Source organism: Triturus cristatus, chromosome 1_2, assembly GCF_964204655.1.
Source record: "Triturus cristatus chromosome 1_2, aTriCri1.1, whole genome shotgun sequence".
Classification (NCBI taxonomy): domain Eukaryota; kingdom Metazoa; phylum Chordata; class Amphibia; order Caudata; family Salamandridae; genus Triturus; species Triturus cristatus.
The window spans coordinates 807814185-807836067 of NC_140580.1; positions in this window are offsets into that span (position 1 = coordinate 807814185).

Genomic DNA, 21883 nt, shown 5'->3' on the forward strand with positions numbered 1-21883 from the left:
CTGGGTGCCCGGTACACCGTGTTCCTCCTGGTCAGCCTGGCTGCGTTGTAGTGGTGGGGCAGGGATCCTGGGTGTCTCCTGGGATGTGGCAGGAGTGGGGGTGGTGGTTGGCCCAGTTGTACCTGACGCAGGTGCTGCAGGTGGTTGGACACCAGAGGGGCCAGGTTGGTCGGGGTCGTCCACAGAGTGGTGAGAGTCGTCGCTGCCGGTGGGATCGTCATCCCGCAGAGCCGGGTCCTACGAGTCTTCCCCCCCAGTGTTGGGGGGTGATCCACGACGTTGACCTGTGTGTGTGAGAGACAATGTTATTTTTGTTCCATGCAACATACATGTTTCATTAGTTTCAAAGTTGGCACATTTCCTCTGGGTATTTGGATATGTCTTGCATTCCACTCACAGTGCACTTGTGCATGGGTATGTCCCTTGGCCACAGCTTTTGAGACTTTACCTATGTGTGACACAGTCTTACTTGCTGCGTCAATTGTGACTGCAGTCAGCAGTGGAGTGAGCAGGTGTGGCGAGCCATGCATTGGCGCCTTCCATGTTGCACTGTACGTGGGCACATGGAGTTGTTCCACACACTTATATAATGCAGGTAGCTGTCGTTGTGCTTGTGCACAGGTTGAGACATGGCCCAGTGTTTTGCCATGGAGACGAGAGGGGGATTCAGGCACTGGCCACCCTTGTCTACATGCACGCAGTCCACCTGCTGACGAGCAGACATTCCCACACCACCCAAGGCTGAATTGGTCTCCCTGCGTATCCCTTTCTCACTCCCTCTCTGTCCCCCTCTCCCTCCCTCCCTGTGTCAGCCTCCTCCCTCTGTCCGTCTCCCTGTGTCTCCCTCCCTCTCTCTCCCCCTCTCCCTCCCTCTGTGTGTCACCCTCTGTCACCTCAGCCCAGCTTCCTAGGCACACACTTTTTGCAGATCTTTGAATGGCCCTTGGCTTGTTCATGTGAGTTTGTTTCTGATCTCCAGGCACCCATTGGGTGTAGTGTCTGTGTCTGCGCTGCTGCTGTGGTGGTGTGTGCTGCCACTCTTTCACAGTGTTGGCTGTTCATTGGCTGCTGTCATGTGCAAAAAAGTGCCTTCACCCCCATGTCTTCATGCAAGGCGTCCGCCATTTGCAGGCAAGTCTTTCCTGTGTGGGGACACACTGTTTGTCTGGCTGTGACCTAGGCCATATGGGCAGAGGGCATTGTTGTCTGCTTTTGAGTTGCACTATGTGATTTTGGAGGCCCACACTCCCGCCATCCGGGTTACCGTGTCTTGTGTTGGTGTTTTCTGTGGCCTGTGACTTGGCATAGTCCAGCTGGGTGCATGGGGCATGGTGGCGCTAGTGGCATGTGCGTGTTTATGGAGTGTGGTTGAGTCATGCGATAGCTTGGGGTGGTTGCGTGCATGATTGTGAGTTTGGTTGTGGATGACGTTCCCCCCATGTGAGGTGAGTTGTTTGTGTACTCACCAGGCTCTCGGAGTCCTTCTACTCCGTCCACTGCCACCACCGGCAGTATGGCCAATACCTTCTCCTCCCAGGGATGGTATTGTACGCGTCTGCGGGGCGGCCCTCCTCCAGTGATGTTGGCCTGGTTGTGGTCGTCGGTTATTTTGCGGCGGACCGTCCTCCGCAGATCGTACCACCTGGCTTGGCATTCATGCCTGGTCCTTCTGGTGGACGCAACAGCATTCACAGCATCGACAATCGTCTGCCACATGGCAGTTTTTTCGGAAATGCTGGTCTGTCTGACCAATGTTCCAAAGAGGTGTGGCTCGACTCTGAGGATTTCGTCGACAAGGACCTCCAACTCTTGGCTAGTGAACTTTGGATTCTTGTTAGTGGGCATGGTGAGGGGTGTGGGTGTGGATGGTTGTGGGGGGTGTGGGTGTGGATGGTTGTGGGGGGTGTGGGTGTGGAAGGTTGTGGGTGTGTGGGTGTGGTTGTGCAGGTGTGTGTGTGAATGTGATGAGGGGGTGTTTGTGAAGGTGGTTGTGTGAAGGTGTGCAGGTGTAAGGTGTGGTGGAGGTTGTAGTATGGTGCAGTTGTTTCTCGGTGTGGTCTGCCAGCAGTGGGTCTGTTGCAAAGGATCATGGTTTGTGTGTGTTGGGCCTTTTTATTGGTCCATTGGTGGGTGTGGCTGTGTTTGAACTTTGGGTGGGTGTGTTATAAGGAGTGGTTGTGTTTTGGGCCTCTGTTTGGGAGTTTGGCAGTTGCAGGTCAGTGAATAGGTTGTATTTGTGCTTGTTGGACATGTTTTGTGGCTTTGTGCGATTCGAATGGAGTCTTCTTTTGTTGTTTTGCTTTGTCCTGGTTGTGTACGTGTGTTTTTAGCATCTGTACGGTGTGTACATCGGCCATTTTGTTGTACAGTGCTGTCCTTGTCTCTGGCTTGGTACGACTCATACATGCGCGATGTTGGGTGAGGGTGCTGGTGTTGGGGCCTGGGGTACGGTCCGTACATACACTGTTGGGGTGGGGGTATGCTCCATACATACGCGGGTGAGGGTACGGGCCGTACATACACTGTTGGGGTGGGGTATGCTCCATACATACGCGGGTGAGGGTACGGGCCGTACATACACTGTTGGGGTGGGGTACGCTCCATACATACGCAGGTGTGGGTACGGTCCATTCATACACGGGTGGGGGTACGGTCCGTACATACACTGTTGGGGTACGCTCCATACATACGCGGGTGTGGGTACGGTCCATTCATACACGGGTGGGGGTACGGTCCGTACATACACTGTTGGGGTGGGGGTACGCTCCATACATACGCGGGTGGGGGTACGGTCCGTACATACACTGTTGGGGTGGGGGTACGCTCCATACATACGCGGGTGGGGGTACGGTCCGTACATACACTGTTGGGGTGGGGGTACGCTCCATACATATGCGGGTGAGGGTACGGGCCGTACATACACTGTTGGGGTGGGGGTACGCTCCATACATACGCGGGTGAGGGTACGGGCCGTACATACACTGTTGGGGTGGGGGTACGCTCCATACATACGGGGGTGTGGGTATGGTCCATTCATACATGGGTGGGGGTACGGTCCGTACATACACTGTTGGGGTGGGGGTACGCTCCATATATACGCGGGTGGGGGTACGGGCCGTACATACACTGTTGGGGTGGGGGTACGCTCCATACATACGCGGGTGAGGGTACGGGCTGTACATACACTGTTGGGGTGGGGTACGCTCCATACATACGCGGGTGAGGGTACGGGCCGTACATACACTGTTGGGGTGGGGTACGCTCCATACATACACGGGTGTGGGTACGGTCCATACATACACGGGTGGGGGTACAGTCCGTACATACACTGTTGGGGTGGGGGTACACTCCATACGTAATCGGGTGGGGGTACGGGCCGTACGTACGAGGGTGTACATACACGGGTGGGGGTTCGACTCGTACGTACACAGGTGTACATACACGGTTGGGGGTTCGACTCGTACGTACATGGGTGTACATACACGGGTGGGGGTTCGACTCGTACATACGAGGGCTGGGGGGGTGGTTGGGTGCGTACATATGGGGGCTGGGGGGGTTGTTGGGCGCGTATGTGGGCACATGTCTCCATGGTTGCTATAGGAGTTCGGTGCGGACGGTGTTTTTTCCATCCGGTTGTAACATCAGACGCACAGGATGGATCGTGCTTGTGCGGTCGGACTTCACTTTTCACATTTGTACAGTAAATTGTCCGGGGACGTGTCGGACACATTTTCCGACCCGAGGACGTGTGGGGAATTATTCCCAATGCGATTCGTATGGACTTTTTCCCATGCGAATCGTAGTTGGCAGTTTGTACGGCACTTGTACGATTCGTACGGTAAAAAGACCGGATACGAGTCGTACGGGGAAATTTTTTCCAGGATCGTAATCGGCACCTTTGTGTCCAAAAGTGTCCCCAGTGGCAGCAAAATCCTAGTGGTCTGACATGAAAATGGAAAGGTCACCCATTGCATGGCTTTTTGTAAGCAATCTAGTGGCCAGGGAGAAGAACTCACAATAGCTTTCTATTGGCATATCAGTTTGTGCCAGGATTCTTGTATACATATGAAATCATATGATGTTAAAAATGCTAAGAGTCTGTTAAACGATTATCGAGTCCTGCCACATTCCAGGAGACTAAAGACATAGTTGCAGCCTTCTTTTCAATACTTGGTATGAGTTTGATGTAATCCTTAGGCGCAAGTCATTTTGATTTTGGTCTGGCTAAGGATGAAGAAAGTCAGCTCCAGTCCTCCTGAGTTTTTCCGTCGGGTGGTGCGGCACATTTGCAGTGTCTCCCAGCCTGATTATGCATGGAGACAATTAATGATTGAAGTTTAACAGGTGTGATTGGGTGAAGAGGGCCTGTTGTATTTCTTAAAATAGTTGCTGGTCTTTGCAAAAGTTCCCTCTTCGGATATCTATAACAGCTTTCTTGATTAGAAAAGGGTAAGCAGGGGTCTTGTTCAGGCTTTTTCTTTAGGAAAAGTGTTGGATAGTGTGGCCTTTTTGGAAGGGTAATCAGAATTCCCCATTCTTGTAGGATCTTCCAGTTTTCCTAGATTATGTTGACTGAAGATTGTGTTGACCATTGTCACTGCCATGGCTTCCTTGTGCTCTACAATATTTGATCGAATAAATTGAATGGCAGCAAACATATCTATGTTCAGATGGCAACATTTTAGATGTGAGGCTAAAAGTTTGGCTATATTGCCTCGATTTAAGATGTCACTAAAGCCTTGTGATGCATAGTCAGGGTGCCAGATTGTCGTTAGAGTTAAAACATCTTGAATTGTATGGGAAATCCATATCGGCAGGCATCAAAGTTAAAGTCAATCAACGATGTTTGAGAGTTACATTTCCCAGGTCCTAGGTTCGATTCAGCTGTAGGAACGGGAGCACTGATAGTCAATTGGTGAATGGAAGAAGCTGCAATATTAGAGTGTGACACTGGTGGCATTGAAGAACTGAAGCTGTTTTGTAATCATTGCTGTAGTTTCATTTGCATTGGAGTGGTTGGACAATGCTGAGGATTGCATACTCAAGTTAGATAACAAAGGATTTAGGCCCAGATCTCTGTACCGGCATTGTTCTGCATTCTGTCCATTAAGTGTTCTTTTTGCATTTGTCATCCCTAGTGGGACGGGTATGCCCAGACGTGGGTCCCATGCCACTGGAGTTAAGCTATACTGGCTGATGAGGGATGAAACCCTGAAACCGGTCCTAGGATGCTTGTTTCCAGTCCAGGGAGGACCTGGCCTGGCAGTTCAGGCTGGTCTGTTCCCATTGGACGCAGGGTCAAGACTGATTTGCAAATGGCTGGGTTCAAACTGGAATTGCACAGCGAGCCAAAACATCAATTGATTTTGGCCCAGATCTCTGTACTGGGGTAAATGTATGACATTGTTCTGCATTCTGTCCATTAATTGTTCTTATTGCATTTTACTCAGGTTAGCTGCCAAGATATCATTATGTTGGTTTGAATTATTGCTGGTCTATGTTACAGTGTTGTAGACATGCCCTGATGTGTGTGAAGTACCTGCGTTAATTTGGTTGGTTATTCTGGCCGAATTTGTTGATAGCTCTTTTGGCTTTGGTCTGAGTTGTATGCCCAGAGTTTCTGCCTGTGTTGAATTGCCACTTAAGCAGCCAGTGTTGCTGTGCTGGCTCAGGAATGTTAAAAAGCTAGGGGCCTGATAAGACCCAACTTCCTTGTTTTTCGACGTGAGAAGGGCAAAAATTGAACCTGAATTGGACTGTACCTTTTGCACTGCTGAAAGCAGCGAGTTTGTTTCAATTAGGCTTTCAGCATGTAGACTTGTAGTAGTTGGGACTTTGCTGGGTTTTTGCTTGATTAGACTTAGCACTTTGATCCTGAGAAGAAACTCTGATAGCTGAGTTGGAGATTTTGAGTTTACAGCAGTCATTTGCCCTCCTGGGTATTTCGGTTTGATAATGTGAGAAAAGTCCTTGATTGTCACTGCCTGTCTCATATCTCACTTGATCTTATCCTGTTTTAGTTCAGTTTCCTGAGCCACTTCATTTTGTGCTTCGATAACTGTGCAGGCAGAGAGCCACTGATGGCAGTTGTTATGTTATCGAGGGTTGCTGGGGGGATTTGTTGCATTAATGTGCGTAAAGATTTCCACTTTAAGTATGTCAATTGCATTGCTGTTGCTGTTGGAGAGTTCACAATTATGGGGTGCGTGAGGAATCTCGGTGCTGAATTCCACAACATTTTTCAGAAGTTGTGGATTTTTGGGAGGTTCAGCTGGAGCTGACAATGGCTACAATTGTGCGATGGAGCCTGGCAGGGCCATTGATGACAGTGTGGATTGGGGGTTGGTGTCCAAAGACTGCACCTTGCCAACGTTTTTTACTTCCTGTAATAGATCATCCACTATTGAGGGTAGGGCAACAGTTTGTCCATGAGAATAGCACAACCGCATTCATTAATGTTGGGCATAGAAGCAGTGACTAAGTTATTGGTAGATTAATTGTGAACATTTAGAAATACATTACTGCATTTATTGTGGGGGCAGCAGAGCTGGTATGTGGCACTGAACCAGTAAGGCACAAGCTGCACTTGGCTAATGCCGGCTGCCTCCGTGCCTGCCAGTTATGTGCCACATACCTATGGCCTTACCTTTGCTTGCCTCCACATGATGTTGGCCATGCTCCCAGCAACCTCACTTCCCCTTTCCTTTTCTCCTTCACAAGTGAACCTAATTTGATCACTGGCTGCTTGCAGGCCTCCGCTCTGCGCCTGGGGTATTGTCACCTCTCCCCCCTGTGCACTGGGGCCCTAAGGGCTTAGTTTGGTTTACTATGACAGGTAATCTTCTTTTCAGTTCAAAATTCTTTTATTGAAATTTTACATAAAACGAGTAATACATGAATAAAACAAAAAGGAAGAGTCACATAGCAGTCCAAAGAGTAAAATAGCATGGTAGTCTTACACAACTTAAAAGTAATAGACAGAGGTGGAACTAAGTAACTAAGGTGTAATTAAGTAAACAGTAAAGTAAGAGGAGATGGGAGAGGATGAAAGAGAGCTGGTATCGCATTGTAGTGATGAACTGTGAACTCCATTCTGAGGAGACAGGTTGTGGGTCACTATGCAGCTTGAGAGTGTGCTCACAGTGAAAAGACTAAAGCTAAATATGGGTAGTCAGATGTTCGCTAATGGTGTAGAGTTGTAGATTGTGAGAGTGAGAGTGAGAGTGCCCGCCCAGCGTTGTGCTCATATATGAATGGGTGTGTGTGTGTTTGTGCATTCTGTATGTGGCAGAGGGTTCTATAGGAGGATATTTAAGGTGGTTTATTTGAGGCGAAGTAGTTGTCCAGGGTACCCCAGACAGGTTTAGAGGGTGACCTCCATGGTGAGTGTTGGAGGGATATATTGCCTGCGCCTCTAATGTGAGTAATGCAGTTAATCCAGCAATTAAACAAGGCTTTGTGTGTGTCTTTCCAATTGGTTAGGACTATTTTTGTTACAGATGTAAGTAGTAAGGCTCTGCCAGCTGGGTTGTCTAGGTTTGTGTCAAGAAATCCTCCAATCAGGGATGCAAGTTCTTTTTTTCAGCTAGCAATTAAAAAGACCTGATAAGAATGAGAACACTTTGGGCCTCATGTAGGTAGCCAAATACCGGTCGGTAACGGCCGATTTTCGGTAATTATACCGTTACCGACCGGTATTTTGGCTTTTGGTATGTAGGGGGTGAATTTCTGTATTCGGAATTTACCGAATCGGTAAAATTACCGATTCGGTAATTTTACCAATTCGGTAATTTTACCGATTCGGTAAATTCCGAATACAGAAATCAGATGTAGGGGGACTGTGTGGGTGTTGTTTGGAGTCGGTATTTACCACCAACTAATAGTTGGTGGTAAATAAAGTATGGATGAGTAAAAGCATTTAAAAGCGCTTAGAAGTGTGCACATGTGGCAGACATACCTGCCCTTAGGGCATGTATGTGTGCCACATGTGCACACATGGCCGAATCAGGGGTGCAACAGGGTGTCAATGTGACACCCTGCCACCCTTGCATGTGCTCCCCATTACCGAATCGGTATTTACCGATTCGGTAATGAGGCATACCTTCCCCTCAATGGGAAGGTATGCCTCATTACCGAATCGGTAAATACCGATTTGGTAATTACCGACTCACTCCGGTAACATTTACCGAATTTTTACCTACATACACTTTACCGATTCTTAAATACCGAATCGGTGTGATTCGGTATTTTAGAATCGGTAAAGTGTATGCCACCTACATGAGGCCCTTTGTCTCAGAAGAAGGATAAGGATTTGCAGTGAAGAATGAGATGATCTAGATCCCCTACCTCTTCCTTGCAGTTCCAGCAAGTGGGATCTTCTAGTAATATTTGTGCATGTAAGTGTGCCAGGGTGCAGAATGACTTATGAATGAGCCACAGTTTAGTTTGTGACAATACTGGGGACATTTGTAGAGAAGTAACAGATTTCCAGATTTGGGTCCAGTCAGACTCTGTCAGAAGTTTAGATGAGTGCTGTTCCCAGAAGGATGTTATGTTTAGTTGTGAAGATGTAGGGTATGAGTTTATATAGATGGGAAACTTGATGGCCAGAGCTGTTAAGTTTCAATATAAGGTTTGGAAGAGAGGGAGTTTATCTATGATGTTTAGATTTCGAGATGGCCCCCCTGATTTTAAGGAAGCTGTAGAATTCTATTTTATCAAGTTGATATTTTGTTTGGATTTCGGAGAAAGTTAATGGGTACACTGAGGAGCCCAATTGTTGTGGGAAGAAGATGCCCTTATCTATCAATACCTCGTAATATAAAGATTTTGCCATTATATTTAATCTTCTGGCTACTCTAAAGGGATGCAAGGTTGGAGAACCTTATTCTTGAGGGGAGTTTCTTGTCTAGTTTTAGGAGAGATGTTTTTGTGTTCCTGAATATGTATTTATATCTATGAGCTGTGAAGTATCGGAAAGTTAGTAGAGTTAGTGGATTTAGATTGTTTAGGATATCCCTTTCTACCTCCAACCAAGCTGGAGTAAAGTTCTTGGGGTGGTAGAACCAATAGGAACTCTGCTTTGCAAGAAAAGCAGATTGATAATCTTTAAAGTTGGCCAGGTTAAATTCCCCAAGTGAATTGTGTAATCTAATTTTTTTAAGGGCTATCCTGGCTTTTTTGTCTTGCCGGTTGAATTTGGAGATCTGCCTATCTAGAGTGTGGTGGAAGTCCTCTGATAGTAAGAGCAAGATGATGAGGTAGTTGATTATGGGGGTGATCATCATGTTTATCGTTTCAATCCTGCCCCAACATGTGATACATTTAGGGGCTAGGCTAATGTTTTTGTTATGGTTAATGGTGTCTATTACGTCGGCTCCAAACTCAATTCCCAGGCATTTTATGTAACCGAATTGCCATGATAGACCAGAAGTACACAGAACTTCATTTATGCAATGAATATTTAGGGGTTTCAATTCTGATTTATCTCTCTTTAGTTTATATCTTGAATGTTCAGAGTAGACTTCTATGGTGTTCATGAGAGCTCTTGAATAGAGGGGCCCGGGTTTTCTGTGACAATCAGGATATCATCCGCATATACAGCTAATTTAACAAATTTGTTATTAAAGCCAACTCCAGTAATTTCGGGGTTCTGTTTTATGTCCTGTAGGAGGGGTTCTAGAGCTAGGAGAAATAAGGAAGGGGAAAGCGGGAAACCTTGTCTTGTGCCTTTTTGAAGGTTGAGTGGACGGGACAGGGAGCCATTAATCGCGATGCATGCAGATGGTTTTTCGTATAAAGCCATGACCAATTTTATAAAGGTTTCACCAAGATCAAAGGATTCCATGCAGTGTTTTAAAAAAGTCCAACATACTCTGTCAAATGCTTTCTATGTGTCTAATGTTATTGTGATAGATGGTGAGATAGATTTGTTCGCAATTTCGAGGACGTGGCAAAGAAGACGTGTGTTGTCGTTTGACATGCGGTTTTTAAGAAAGCCTACTTGGGAGTTGCTAATTAGCTTGGGAAGGAGTTCATTAAGTCTTGTGGCCAGTAATTTTGTGTAAATTTTGCAATCTACCTTTATCAGAGATATCGGTCTGTAGTTTTTTGGTAGTGATGGGTCTTTCCCATCTTTGGGGATCAAAATAATGTTAGCTCCAGCCATTGGATCAGTAACGGTGCTAGAGTTAGCAATGTGGTTGAATAGGTCTAGCATGGTTGGCTGTAGCAGATCAGAAAAGGATTTATAAAATTTGGCGGTAAAGCCATCCGGGCAAGGGGCTTTATATTCTTTTAGTGTTTTAATAGCTTTGGACATTTCAGAGGCAGTTATTGGTTTGCCAAGGGACAGTCTGTCCTTTTCAGATAGTTGTGGGACTTTAACATGTTCTAGATAATTTTTGCATTTTTGCAGATTGAAAGTTTGCTCATTCCGATTCAAGGACTCATAAAAATTCTTAAAGGTATCTAGTATTTTTTCTGGGTTGGTGTGGGTCAGATTTCTGGAATCTTTGATTGAGTTGATTCTGTTTTCGTTTTGATTATGCTTGAGGTATGATGCTAGCATCTTACCCACTTTGTTAGCTTCACATAATTCGAGGCCCTTTCACTCAAGATTTTGTTATACTCATATTTGTTCTGTGTAAGATTGGAGATTGTGTTGTTATCTAGAGAGTTGGTGTGTGATAGCTCCATTTGTTTTATTTCTTGTTCTAGCGTTAATAGTTTTGCGTTGTAAATCTTGTTGATTTTTGTTTTGATTTGAATGAGGACACCTCCATGGATTGCCTTGAGTGCGTCCCATAGGGTATTTATTTTTGATTTCGGGAGGTCATTATTTCTGAGATAGTTCGTGATTGAGACTTCGATTTGGTTCCTATCACTAGGGTCTAGTAGAACTTCGTTATTCAAGCACCATCTTTTTAACTAAGGTTTTGCATGACTGCCTGCTAATAAGGTATTGATGCAAGAGTGGTGAGAGGCAAGTTTTGGGGATATGTTAGTTTGGTCAATCAGATGGGTGTTGGTATCCGATATAAGATATAGTCTATCTTTGTATATGAGTTATGTGGTGGCAAGTAAAATGTGTTTTCCATTGAGTCAGGGTGTTGTAAGTGCCAGGTGTCTTTAAGATTATATTTTGAGCATATTTTCTGTAGAATGGCGTGGGATTTCGTCATGTGGTATTTGCAAGTGGATGGAAGGTCTAGAATAGTATCTGGGGGAGATTAAAGTCTCTGCCCACTATTATCAAGTCTTCTTGGGGTAGGTGGCTGATTTCCCAAAAAGATGAGTCATCTGTGTTTGGGCCGTATATGTTTACAAAATGAAAGGTGTCTCCTCCTCTGCGTAGGTTTGTGAACAGGAGCCTTCCCTCCTCATCATGGGTTAATTATATCTTTTTTTGTGATTGTCAGGGAAGCAGGACACATGTGCTATCCAGTTATTTTTATGGAACTCAGCATCTTTGTTGGATAACTTGGTCTCCTGGAGGAGTATTATGACCCCTTTTGATTTTGCTAGGTTGTCTACAATTTTACGTAGTTTTATCCGGTGGTTTAAGCCTTTCACATTTAAGGAGATGACATTAAGATTGACTGAAATATTGTGTGGTAACATATATATACACATGTGATGGTGACGGATGGTAAATACGTACTGTCTACTGTAAGTATCACCGTCTAGTATTGATGAGTGAATCCCCATAAAGAGATACGTGCATATGCATTGCTGTGTTCTCCCACTGCTACTTGATAGTAAGTTATTGGTGACACTCCAGGATGTCTTTGCAATGCAATTCCTGAAAAGAGATGTTTGGTGTGGTAGATCCGAAGGTGGAAGAAGCTCAGGGTAAGGGATAATAAAAAGTGAGAAAGAAGTTTCGGACCTATCCATGCGCGAACATTGGAATGACTGCAGATCACAGGGCAGAACAAGAAACAGTAGCAAAAAGGAGGATAACTAAAAACAATAATGATAATAATTACAACAACAAAAGCAAAACCCCCACCCTCCCTTCCCTATCCCTGAAAACATAGAGCAATGTCAGGAGCGTCTGTCCGCCAGCCCGGGGTAAGATATGGCCAATTATTAGGGTAGCCTTCTAGTACAATGAATGTAATAGTTCTGTTGTTAGTTTTGTGGTAAGTTAGTGGGTCATGTTGAGTTTGAGGTGAAGGAGTAAGTAATCTCTAATGGAGTATGGGTCATACAGTATGATTGTTTCTATGAGATTACAATTGTACCCATGTGAGGAATGGCTGTGTTTGTGACCTCTTTGGACCATCTAAGTGATATCTATGCAATGCCGACAAGTATGGAATAGCTGTGTATGCTATATCTTGGGGACAACATATAATATTGACAATTATGGGGTGGATTGCCCAAATAGCATAGAGGTGATTTATAGAAATTTTAAGTTAACAGATATTAATATAGAGTAACATGCAGAATGTAGTAACAGGCAATAACGGCAATAACGGCTGGCATAAACCAGCATTAACTATCATTCACTAGTATGAGAAGTACCCATCTTGAGAACTGTATGAATAAAAGATCTTAACTACTATTAACTAGCATTAACTAGCATTATCTAGTATGAGTAGTATCCATCTTGAAATTCTCTAGTATAAGTAGTATCGAACTTGAACTTTTGAGATGCTTGCAGGAGTAAAGGATACTATGACTTTCTTGTGTTGGAGAAGGAGTTAGAGTGTTTCATTTCCTGAGAGTTCAGATTGTCCAGGAAGCTTGACAGGTTTGGTGGGTCAGTGAAGATGTATTGCTTTCCTTTCGCTGTGATTTTTAATTGGGCTGGACCTGTGAAAGAGAATTGGATATTCAGCTCATGCAGTCTGTCTGTGAGCGAGAGAAAGCCTTTCCTTGTTTCAACGTTTGATTTTGAGTAGTCTTGTGTGAATATTATTTTATGCCCATTCCACGTAATCTGGCCATTACATGGAATCTCTGAACCTTCTGGCACACCAAAAATTCTGATATTGCCCCTTCTGTTGTGATCTTCGAATTCGGCATTAACTCTTTTCATATGATTTGTGGCAATTAGTGGGGATTTTATGTCTTTAATGGAGTGTATAGCAGAGTCTTCCACATCGCTTAGCCTCTGTTCTGCCTCAGAGATTTTTGAGTTGATTGTGTCGATGTCAGTTCAGATGGCGGTCATTTCCAACTGCATACCGTCCGTATTTTGTTTGTTTGATTTCGCCAAGTCGTGTACCTCTGCCAACTTCTTGAGAATCATTTGCATTGTGCTGTTCACGTCAACCTTGGTTTGATGGGAGAGTCTGATGGAGACATTTCAGCTTTTGAACATTTGTAGTGTGATTTGGATTCTTTTCTCGCCATGGTAACAGATTCTGAATGGCAGGTGGTTTGGATGGTTAAGATACAGGGGTAGTCTCTGCACAGTTCTGTGAGGCTGTTACCGTTATTGATTTAGGTTGTAGAAAGATAAGTTGAATATTTGAGTGCCAGAACTCCTGAGTATCTAGAATACTGTTTGGATTAGGCTATAGAGCTGCAAGAGGCATCTCCATGGTTTATTCAGACAGTGCAAAGACTCTGAAACAGTAATCTTGTAAGTAGGAGCAGGCAGCACAGGTCCGCCAGCACACAAGTAGACTTTTAACTGCTTACTGATCTTTAATTAATGAGTTCTTTAAAAGCAGGGACAGTGCTGGGCAAATAAGATAGGCAAGCACTGGTTTCAGGGTGTTAAGAGCCCGCTGCTGAGGGAATCGTCATTTTAGGATCAGGCACATAGGCTGGTACAGGTGATCGCAAAGCTGACCCTCTAGTCGCAGGAAGGTGTGACCAGGGTATTCAAGAGAGTATCTTGTGAGCACCCTACCTTGATCCGCTCGGCAATTCTTGACAAGAGATTTGCAGCTGTTTGGCTTGGTATTAGGAGACTTGGGCATATTCCATATTAGGGTCAGACATATATTGTTGGTTGAGATGTCTGAAACTGTGACCGCGGAGTTGAGCCACAAATCAGGCAGTAAAGTTGCGGTGAATCGCTGCTTGGAAGTCTTGGCTTGTCCTGGGAATTAAATGTTTCTGGGCCTTGGAGCTTCAATGGTCGGTCCTGAACAAGTCTGCTGCCATTTTATGAGCGGAGTGACCGGGAGGACACGGTACTGGTAAAAGCTGTTCCTCCTTTCTGACTGTATCAGATAAGCATGCCGGGAGAGTCGGGGTATATTTATCAGGAAGCAATCATATCCCGTGTTAGATCTGAGTATATAAGTCTGCGAGCTGATATCGAGGTGTCAGAGACAGTTCGCCACTGGGATATTCTCCATTTGAGAGTCAGGCAACACCAACGAGGCTAGGGCGACTGTAGGGCTAAACCCCAAGCCGTGGGGATGCGTTGTCAGGGTACCTTGTGAATACTTGTTCCCTTGGGATATTCCTGGGTGGATATCAGCTGCTTGGTTTGGGCATTAGTTGCTACGGAGCAAGTATACAGTTCCGAAACGGTCCGCTGGGTCCACCACCATCTTGTGATTGAAATATCTAGGAGCGCTACATACATTTCTCTCATATCATTTTCAACTTTTTCTACAAAAGATTTTTACCTTCATTGTTTTTGAAAAAATAGTATTTTATAGTTTACATTTTTATAATACGTTTTTAGTATACATTTAATCAGTACTATTCATTGTAAAGTTATATTTATATAATAGTTATATTTATATAGTAAAGTTATATTTATATAGTACAAAGAAAAAAGCACCAGCAGTGTGGGCTATAATGGCGCACTAGTATATTGTTGATATTAGTATACAATATCAAGTACGCACTACTTTTTGTGACATCCACCGCTTAGAGGCCGCAGACAACATATAAAAATCTCTGGAACTAGAAAGGAGCATATGTTTAAACAACCATGTCACTCTGTTGATCAACAGACTTGGACTGTTCTAAACCTATTTAATACTAGGGGTGGGCGGAATTTGCGAAATCGCGCTTCGCAAAACTCTGCGAAACGGTAAAAAGTCTCCGCGAGCATGCAGAAATTCTGCGAACACGCGGAATTGCTTGTTCGGGATGATTTTTTCCTGTTCGCGAATGCCATTTGCGTGCTCGGGGGGAAATATCTTGAGAACACACATTTTGAGAACGCGAACAAGCAAAAAATTCTGCGAAGTGCAGAACGCAGAATTTGAGCAATTCCGCGTTCTCCGCGGAACGCGAAATTACCCAAATTCCGCAAATTCCGCGAACGGAACGGAATTTACCACCCAGGCCTATTTAATACAACATAGTCATTAGGGAGTCTTGTGTATCCATTTAAAATCCAGCTTTTTTAAATGTTTCCATATAAAGGAGTTGTCCATTCAACCCAGCCAAAGCATTTTGTCACTTTAGGACTTCATCAGGGCTGTAAACTAATACATATAACACAAATGTATAATGTCTATATACAATATTAAAAAATATAAATGCAAAATCCACATTTTAATTTATAGAACCAGTGGCCCTTGTCCCTTACAAGACTCCGTACCGATATACAATCTCCCAAAAAAACACATATCCTTAATCCAATATTGTCCAATTTGAATTTACATATAAATACATTATCTTCAATTGAGTTCCATGTTTGCAAGCACTCACTTGTAATATCACATGGGGAAAGTGATATTAATAGAACAATTTGATAGAAGATTATCCTGAAGCCAGGGATTGTATAAAAACACCTATAGTCACATATGAATCTAGAGGCAATGCCCTATCTGTTTCATTGGTTGTTGACACTGTGCACAGCCTGGTATTTAAATCGACCCCCACCTTAACTATTATATTTTTTGAACCTTTCCACATATTTTGTACATACATTTTTGGCAAATGTTTTCATAATTTCTTGTACTATTTCCATTGTTTTTTTTTTTAAAGATAGCCTTTTATTTAATTTTCATTTAGTGAACTTTTTTGTACGGCTACCTGTATTGATTTCTTATGTGTAAATCACGGTTGCCTGTTGCTGTTCGACAGACAAGGTAAGACCTTTTTAAAGTTTTTCTTCAGGGGGAGGAGGATGTGGGTAGTTGTAGTTAGTGTATGGCACTGTATTTGTTTTGTTTTTAATGGTTGTTTAGGAGTAGGTTTAGTTGGTTTGCTATGCATTGTAACTTTATAGATCTGGCTGTAGGTTCGTAGTCATTGTTTGTTATTGTGCATATAAAGTTATGAACTGTGCTTTGTTTGTAAAATTGTCCTGTTATGTTTGTATTGTATTTGGGATAGATGTATTGTGAGGGTGGATATGGTATATGTGTTTGCTGGTTTGGAAGTTGGAGTTGATTGCTAGGAGCTTCTTTTTAATGCTTTTGAAAGGAATTTAATTTTGTTTAATTTAAGCCAATTATGTGTTTTTAATCTCCTTTGATGTTTCGCTTTTTTGGGGTGATTTTTATTTTCAATTTTTCGTTTTTTTAATGGTATCTAATGACTGTGGAAGTGTGGATTACTTGAGTGGATGTTGATTGAACATTTCATTTTTACATTTTTTTGTGGTTAGTTTGTACTTGTTGGATTGGATTTGTGCGAGATGGAGGTGGATCAAGAACTTCAGCAATGTAACTGGAATTATAATAATTTTATTTATATATGGTTGTGAGATGTTATATTGGAATACGTATATTTATTTTGTTTCTGGTGCAATGAAAAAGTTATATATTGCATGTGTATGTTTTAATGCTTGATGTGTTCGGTTGATTCTAAATATTGTACGTATTTTTTTCTACAATTACGTTTAACTAAGTATTATTTTTTTATCAGTCTTGTTTTGTACTTTAATAAAATATATTGTGTTGTAGATTGATCTTTAAAAATATTTGTTTAATTCTAAGCTAAAAATGTTTAAATTGTGATGGTGTTACTTTTTGGTTTGCTTTATTTGTGAGTGCATTGTAAGGTAGGAGGGTAATACTTGTGTTCACCTATCATATTTCGGTAAGGTACTCCTTTGTTTTTGCAAGGTGTTCTGGAATATGTATTTCTAGGTATCTTCTAGGGAAGCAGTGTTTGACGTGTGTCTTTTTTAGTATGTGACAATAGGCTTTTTCAGGTAGGCGGTTCTTGTAAAGTTTCCTGTAATGTGCTTGGGAACTTTAGTAGGTATGCCTTCTGATATTTTAGTAGTGGGATCTTGAGAGCTGGTATTTGCTTCTTTTAACTCTTGAATTATGCAGCTTATTTCAGTTTCTGCTTCATTTTGGGGTGATTGTGTTCTGTTTCATCAATCACAATATAGTTTTTGGTAGTAGTCCTCCCATAACAAGAATTTGAGTAATATTTAGTAAATTTCCAATTCATGTTCCCAGTGCTTGTGATTTCTTGGCTGTAGATATATTCCATATGCAGAAGCAATTGTTTGCCTTTCTGTGATGTGATATATGTAATTCTTTCAGCCACTATATCTAAAATGAGCATAATTTTAAAAATAATTATTATGTTAAGAATATCACGTTTAGTTGATAGTTTGAGTTGAACATACTTATAAATGTTTACATTTTATACTTATATATTTGATATTCTTTTAAGCTTCACTTGTTTTTCTTCCATTTATATATTTGATATTGTCGAGCTTAGAATCAGGGGGGGGTTTCTTGTCTATTAGTGATAACATGTTTTTTTAAGTTATATCTTTAAACAACTGGTTGGTTACATTTAGAGGTGGTGGGTTTGTAGTATTACATTTAATGGATAGGGTTTTTTTATTGTTACAGCTGTTTATTTTACTTAGTTTGATAGTAACGGTCGACATTGTGGAATTCTTGGTTTGTCATGCCTGCTATTGGATAAACTTTGCTAATAACTATAAGCATACAATGAAAGAGAGGTACAATGAAAGAGAGAGTATAGTAATTTATTTACAGATTTCCATTTGGCAGGTTACATTGCAGTTATTTTACTTTTTTAAACCTCCATTTGAACGTGCCTTTTTTAAGTCTTCCAAAAGGGTTTTCTGCGTACAATTTGGCAGTTTCATCTAAATGCTAAGATTTTTCTGAAAAACATAGTGAGCTTTTTTTGCACTTTTTATATTGTTATGTTTTCATTTTTATTGGTTAGTTTGTTTTACAGTTAAGTGTATTTCACACTTTTTGTTTGTTCAGTTAGAATTTTTTTCAATTATTACTTTTTTGCTCACGCTACATAGTGTTTCTTTCCTATTTTTGAATGTGCATTTTTTCTTTGTTGTTTCTTTAATAATTTTTTTATATTTAATTTAAAACATACATTTGTTATCTTATTTCTAATAATTATTGTTAGTATGGTTTTATCTTTTTTTAAAAATTATTTATAGGATAAGTATGGTGAGTAGATGTGGTTTTATACGCAAATATTGTTATTTTGTTGTTTTACTAATATTCACTAATATTTTTGGTGTAGTTTGTTTAAATATATATTTTAGATTTATCATATTTAAATGTAAGGAGAATATGGTATTTAATATTATGTTTTGCATATTTTCACAATATTATTCTAGACAATATTTTGTGTTTACATTTTTTTATGTTTATTGTATAGTTAGTTAGTAGACAATTTTCTTTTGATGTGTATGTTTTCAATAATGTTAATTTTTGATATTTTTACAATGATGATTTTGTCATTGATATTTGTGTTATTTTTAAACAAGTATACGATAGAGAGATTTTTGTAATCTATATAAATTTGACAATATTTTGGTGATGCATTATTGTTTTTTGCTATATTCGGTCATGGAACACTTAACCTTGGAATTGGCAGTGATAAAGGTATATACATTTATTTACTGACCTGAGAATTACTTTAGGTTGTTCAAAATATTTTTTTCTTACAGAGATTGTGGAGCATTTTGTTCTTGAATTTATGTATCGGCAAAATAGATTTTAATGTGATCCTTCTCTTAACCATGAAAGTATCTGCTACCTTGTGAGATATGATTAAAGGATGATTATCTTAACTCCAGCATGTTGAGCATCAGTAGTTTGAATAGCCATGTTTCTTGAGAAGTCAAGTTAAGGGTGTTTCTATACATAAGCGGGGATTCACAAGATAACTTAGTAATATGTGCTTCAAATGAGAGAGGATAAAGTAAATTGCATTCTTCTCACACAAAAAAAGACAATCAATCAATCAGACATTTGTAGAGCGCACTACTCACCTGTGAGGGTCTCAAGGCGCTAAGAGGGGAGAGAGGGGAGCTGCTACTGCTCGAGCAGCCAGGTCTTGAAAAGTCTCCTGAAGGTCAGCAGGTCCTGGTGCAGGTGGATGCGGAGGGTGTTCCATGTCTTGACGGCGAGGTGGGAGAAGGATCTACCGCCAGTGGTCGTTCGGTGGATGCGTGTAACGGTGGCGAGGTTGAGGTCAGCGGAGCAAAGCTGGCGGTTGGGGGTGTAGAAGGTGAGTCGTTTGTTGAGGTATACTGGTCCGGCGTCGTGGAGTGCTTTGTGAGCATGGGTGAGGAGCTTGAAGGTGATCCTCTTGTTGACGGGGAGCCAGTGCAGGTCCCTCAGGTGGACAGTGATGTGGCTGTGATGGGGATGTCGAGGATGAGGCATGGGGAGGCATTCTGTATGCGTTGAAGTCTTTTCAGGAGTTTGGCAGTGATTTCCGTGTAGAGGGTGTTGCCGTAGTCCAGCTTGCTGGTGACGAGGGCCTGGGTGACCGTCCTTCTGGTTCCGGTGGGGATCCATCTGTAGATTTTGCGAAGCATGCAGAGGGTGTTGAAGCCGGAGGAGGAGACGGCGTTGACTTGTTGGGTCATTGACAGGACTGAGTCCAGGATCAACCCCAGGTTGCATGCGTGGTCGGTGGCTGTCGTCCCAGGCGGAGGGGGTGGAGTCGAGGATGAGGACCTCCGTCTTGTCTGAGTTTAGTTTCAGGCGACTGTTCTTCATCCATTCAGCGATGGCCTTCATTCCTTTGTGAAAGTTAGTTTTGGCGGTGGCGGGGTCCTTGGTGAGGAAGAGGATCAGCTGAGTGTCATTGGCGTATGAGACGATGTTGAGGCCGTGTGATTGGACGATGTTGGCGAGTGGTGTCATGCAGATGTTGAAGAGGGTTGGGCTGAGGTATGCTCCTTGGGGTACGCCGCAAGTGATCTTGGTGGCTTTGGATCGGAATGGGGAGGCGGACTCTTTGGGTTCTGTCGGTGAGGAAGGAGGTGATCCAGTCCAGGGCGTTGATGCAGATTCCTGCATTGTGTTGGAATGTGCGTAGGGTGTGGTGGCAGACGGTGTTGAAGGTGGCCGAGAGGTCTAGGAGGATGAGGGCCGCGGTTTCGCCGCTGTCCAGCAATGTCCTGATGTCGTCAGTGGCGGTGATGAGGGCGGTTTCGGTGCTGTGGTTACTGCAGAATCCGGATTGGGATGAGTCCAGGGTGTTGGTCTTTTCAAGAAAGCGGGTCAGTTGTCTGTTGATGATCTTCTCAATGACTTGCGCCGCGAACGTGAGCAGGGAGATAGGCTGGAAGTTCTTGAGGTCCCTTGGGTCTGCCTTGGGTTTCTTGAGTAGGGCATTGATCTTGGCGTGTTTCCAGCTCTCCGGGAAGGTGCCAGCCTTGAAGGAGCAGTTGAAGTTCTTCCGGAGTTGAGGTGCAATGATGGAGCTCGCTTTATTGAAGATGTGGTGAGGGCAGGGGTCTGACGGTGAGCCAGAGTGGATGGTGTTCATGGTTTTGATGGTGTCTTCGTTGTTGACATGGTTCCAGTAGAGCAGGAGGCCGATGTGGCTGGGGGCGGTGGGTCTGCGGTGTCAGCGGCTGATGGGGGGGTCTGAGTGTTGAAGCTGTCATGGATGTCTATGATATTGCGGTGGAAGCAGGTGGCTAGAGAGTCGCAGAGGTCCTGTGATGGTGGGATGTCGTGAAAGCTGGAGTTGGTGAGTTCCTTCACGATGTTGAAGAACTCTTTGCTGTTGTTTGCGTTGTTGTCGATGCGTTCCTTGAAGGAGTTCCTTTTGGCGGTTCGAATGAGTTGGTGGTGCCTGTGGCTGGCGTTGTTGAGGGCTGCATAGTTGTCTGGTGTCTGTTCGTGGCGCCACTTCTTCTCGAGTCTTCGGCAGGTCTGCTTGGATGCCTGGAGGTCGGTGGTGAACCAGATGGCCCTTCTGTCAGTGTGTCTGTTTGAGGGTTTCTTGATCGAGGCGAGGGTTTTGGCGCAGTCGTCAATCCACTGCCTGAGGTTATGGGTGGCTCTGTCGGTGTCCGTGTGGTCGGTTGGTGGGTCTCGGGCGAGGGTGGTGATTAGCTGGTTTTCGGTGACCTTGTTCTAGCTGCGGTGGGGCATTCGTTGTGGGTGGTTGTGTGCGGTGCTTTTCTTGAAGGAGAAGTGGATGCAGTGGTGGTCGGTCCAGTGGAGTTCGGTGGTGTGGCTGAAGGTGACGTGGTTGCTGGCGGGAAAGATGGGGTCGAGCGTGTGTCCGGTGAAGTGTGTGGGTGTCGTTACGAGCTGTTTGAGTCCGAGGTTGGCGAGGTTGTTGAGTAGGGTGGTGGAGTTGCTGTCGTTGGCATTCTCGAGGTGGAAGTTCAGGTCTCCGAGGAGGATGTAGTCTGTGGAAGCTAGGATGTGCAAGCTGATGATGTCGGTGATGGTGTCGCTGAACTGTGGCCAGGGCCCGGGGGTTCTGTAGACATGTTGTCCTCTCAGGGTGGTGTTGGGATCGATGTGGATCTGGAAGTGCAGGTGTTCGGGGGAGCTGATCGTGTCTTCCGTTCTGGTCGATATTCTGAGGGTGTTCTTGTGGACGATGGTGATTCCTCCTCCCGGTTTGTTGGTGCTATTCCTGCGGGTGATCTTGTGATGGCAACGTCGGGTGCCGATGATGTGTTCATCCAGGTCTCCGTCAGGAAGGCGACGTCCGGGGAGGATGA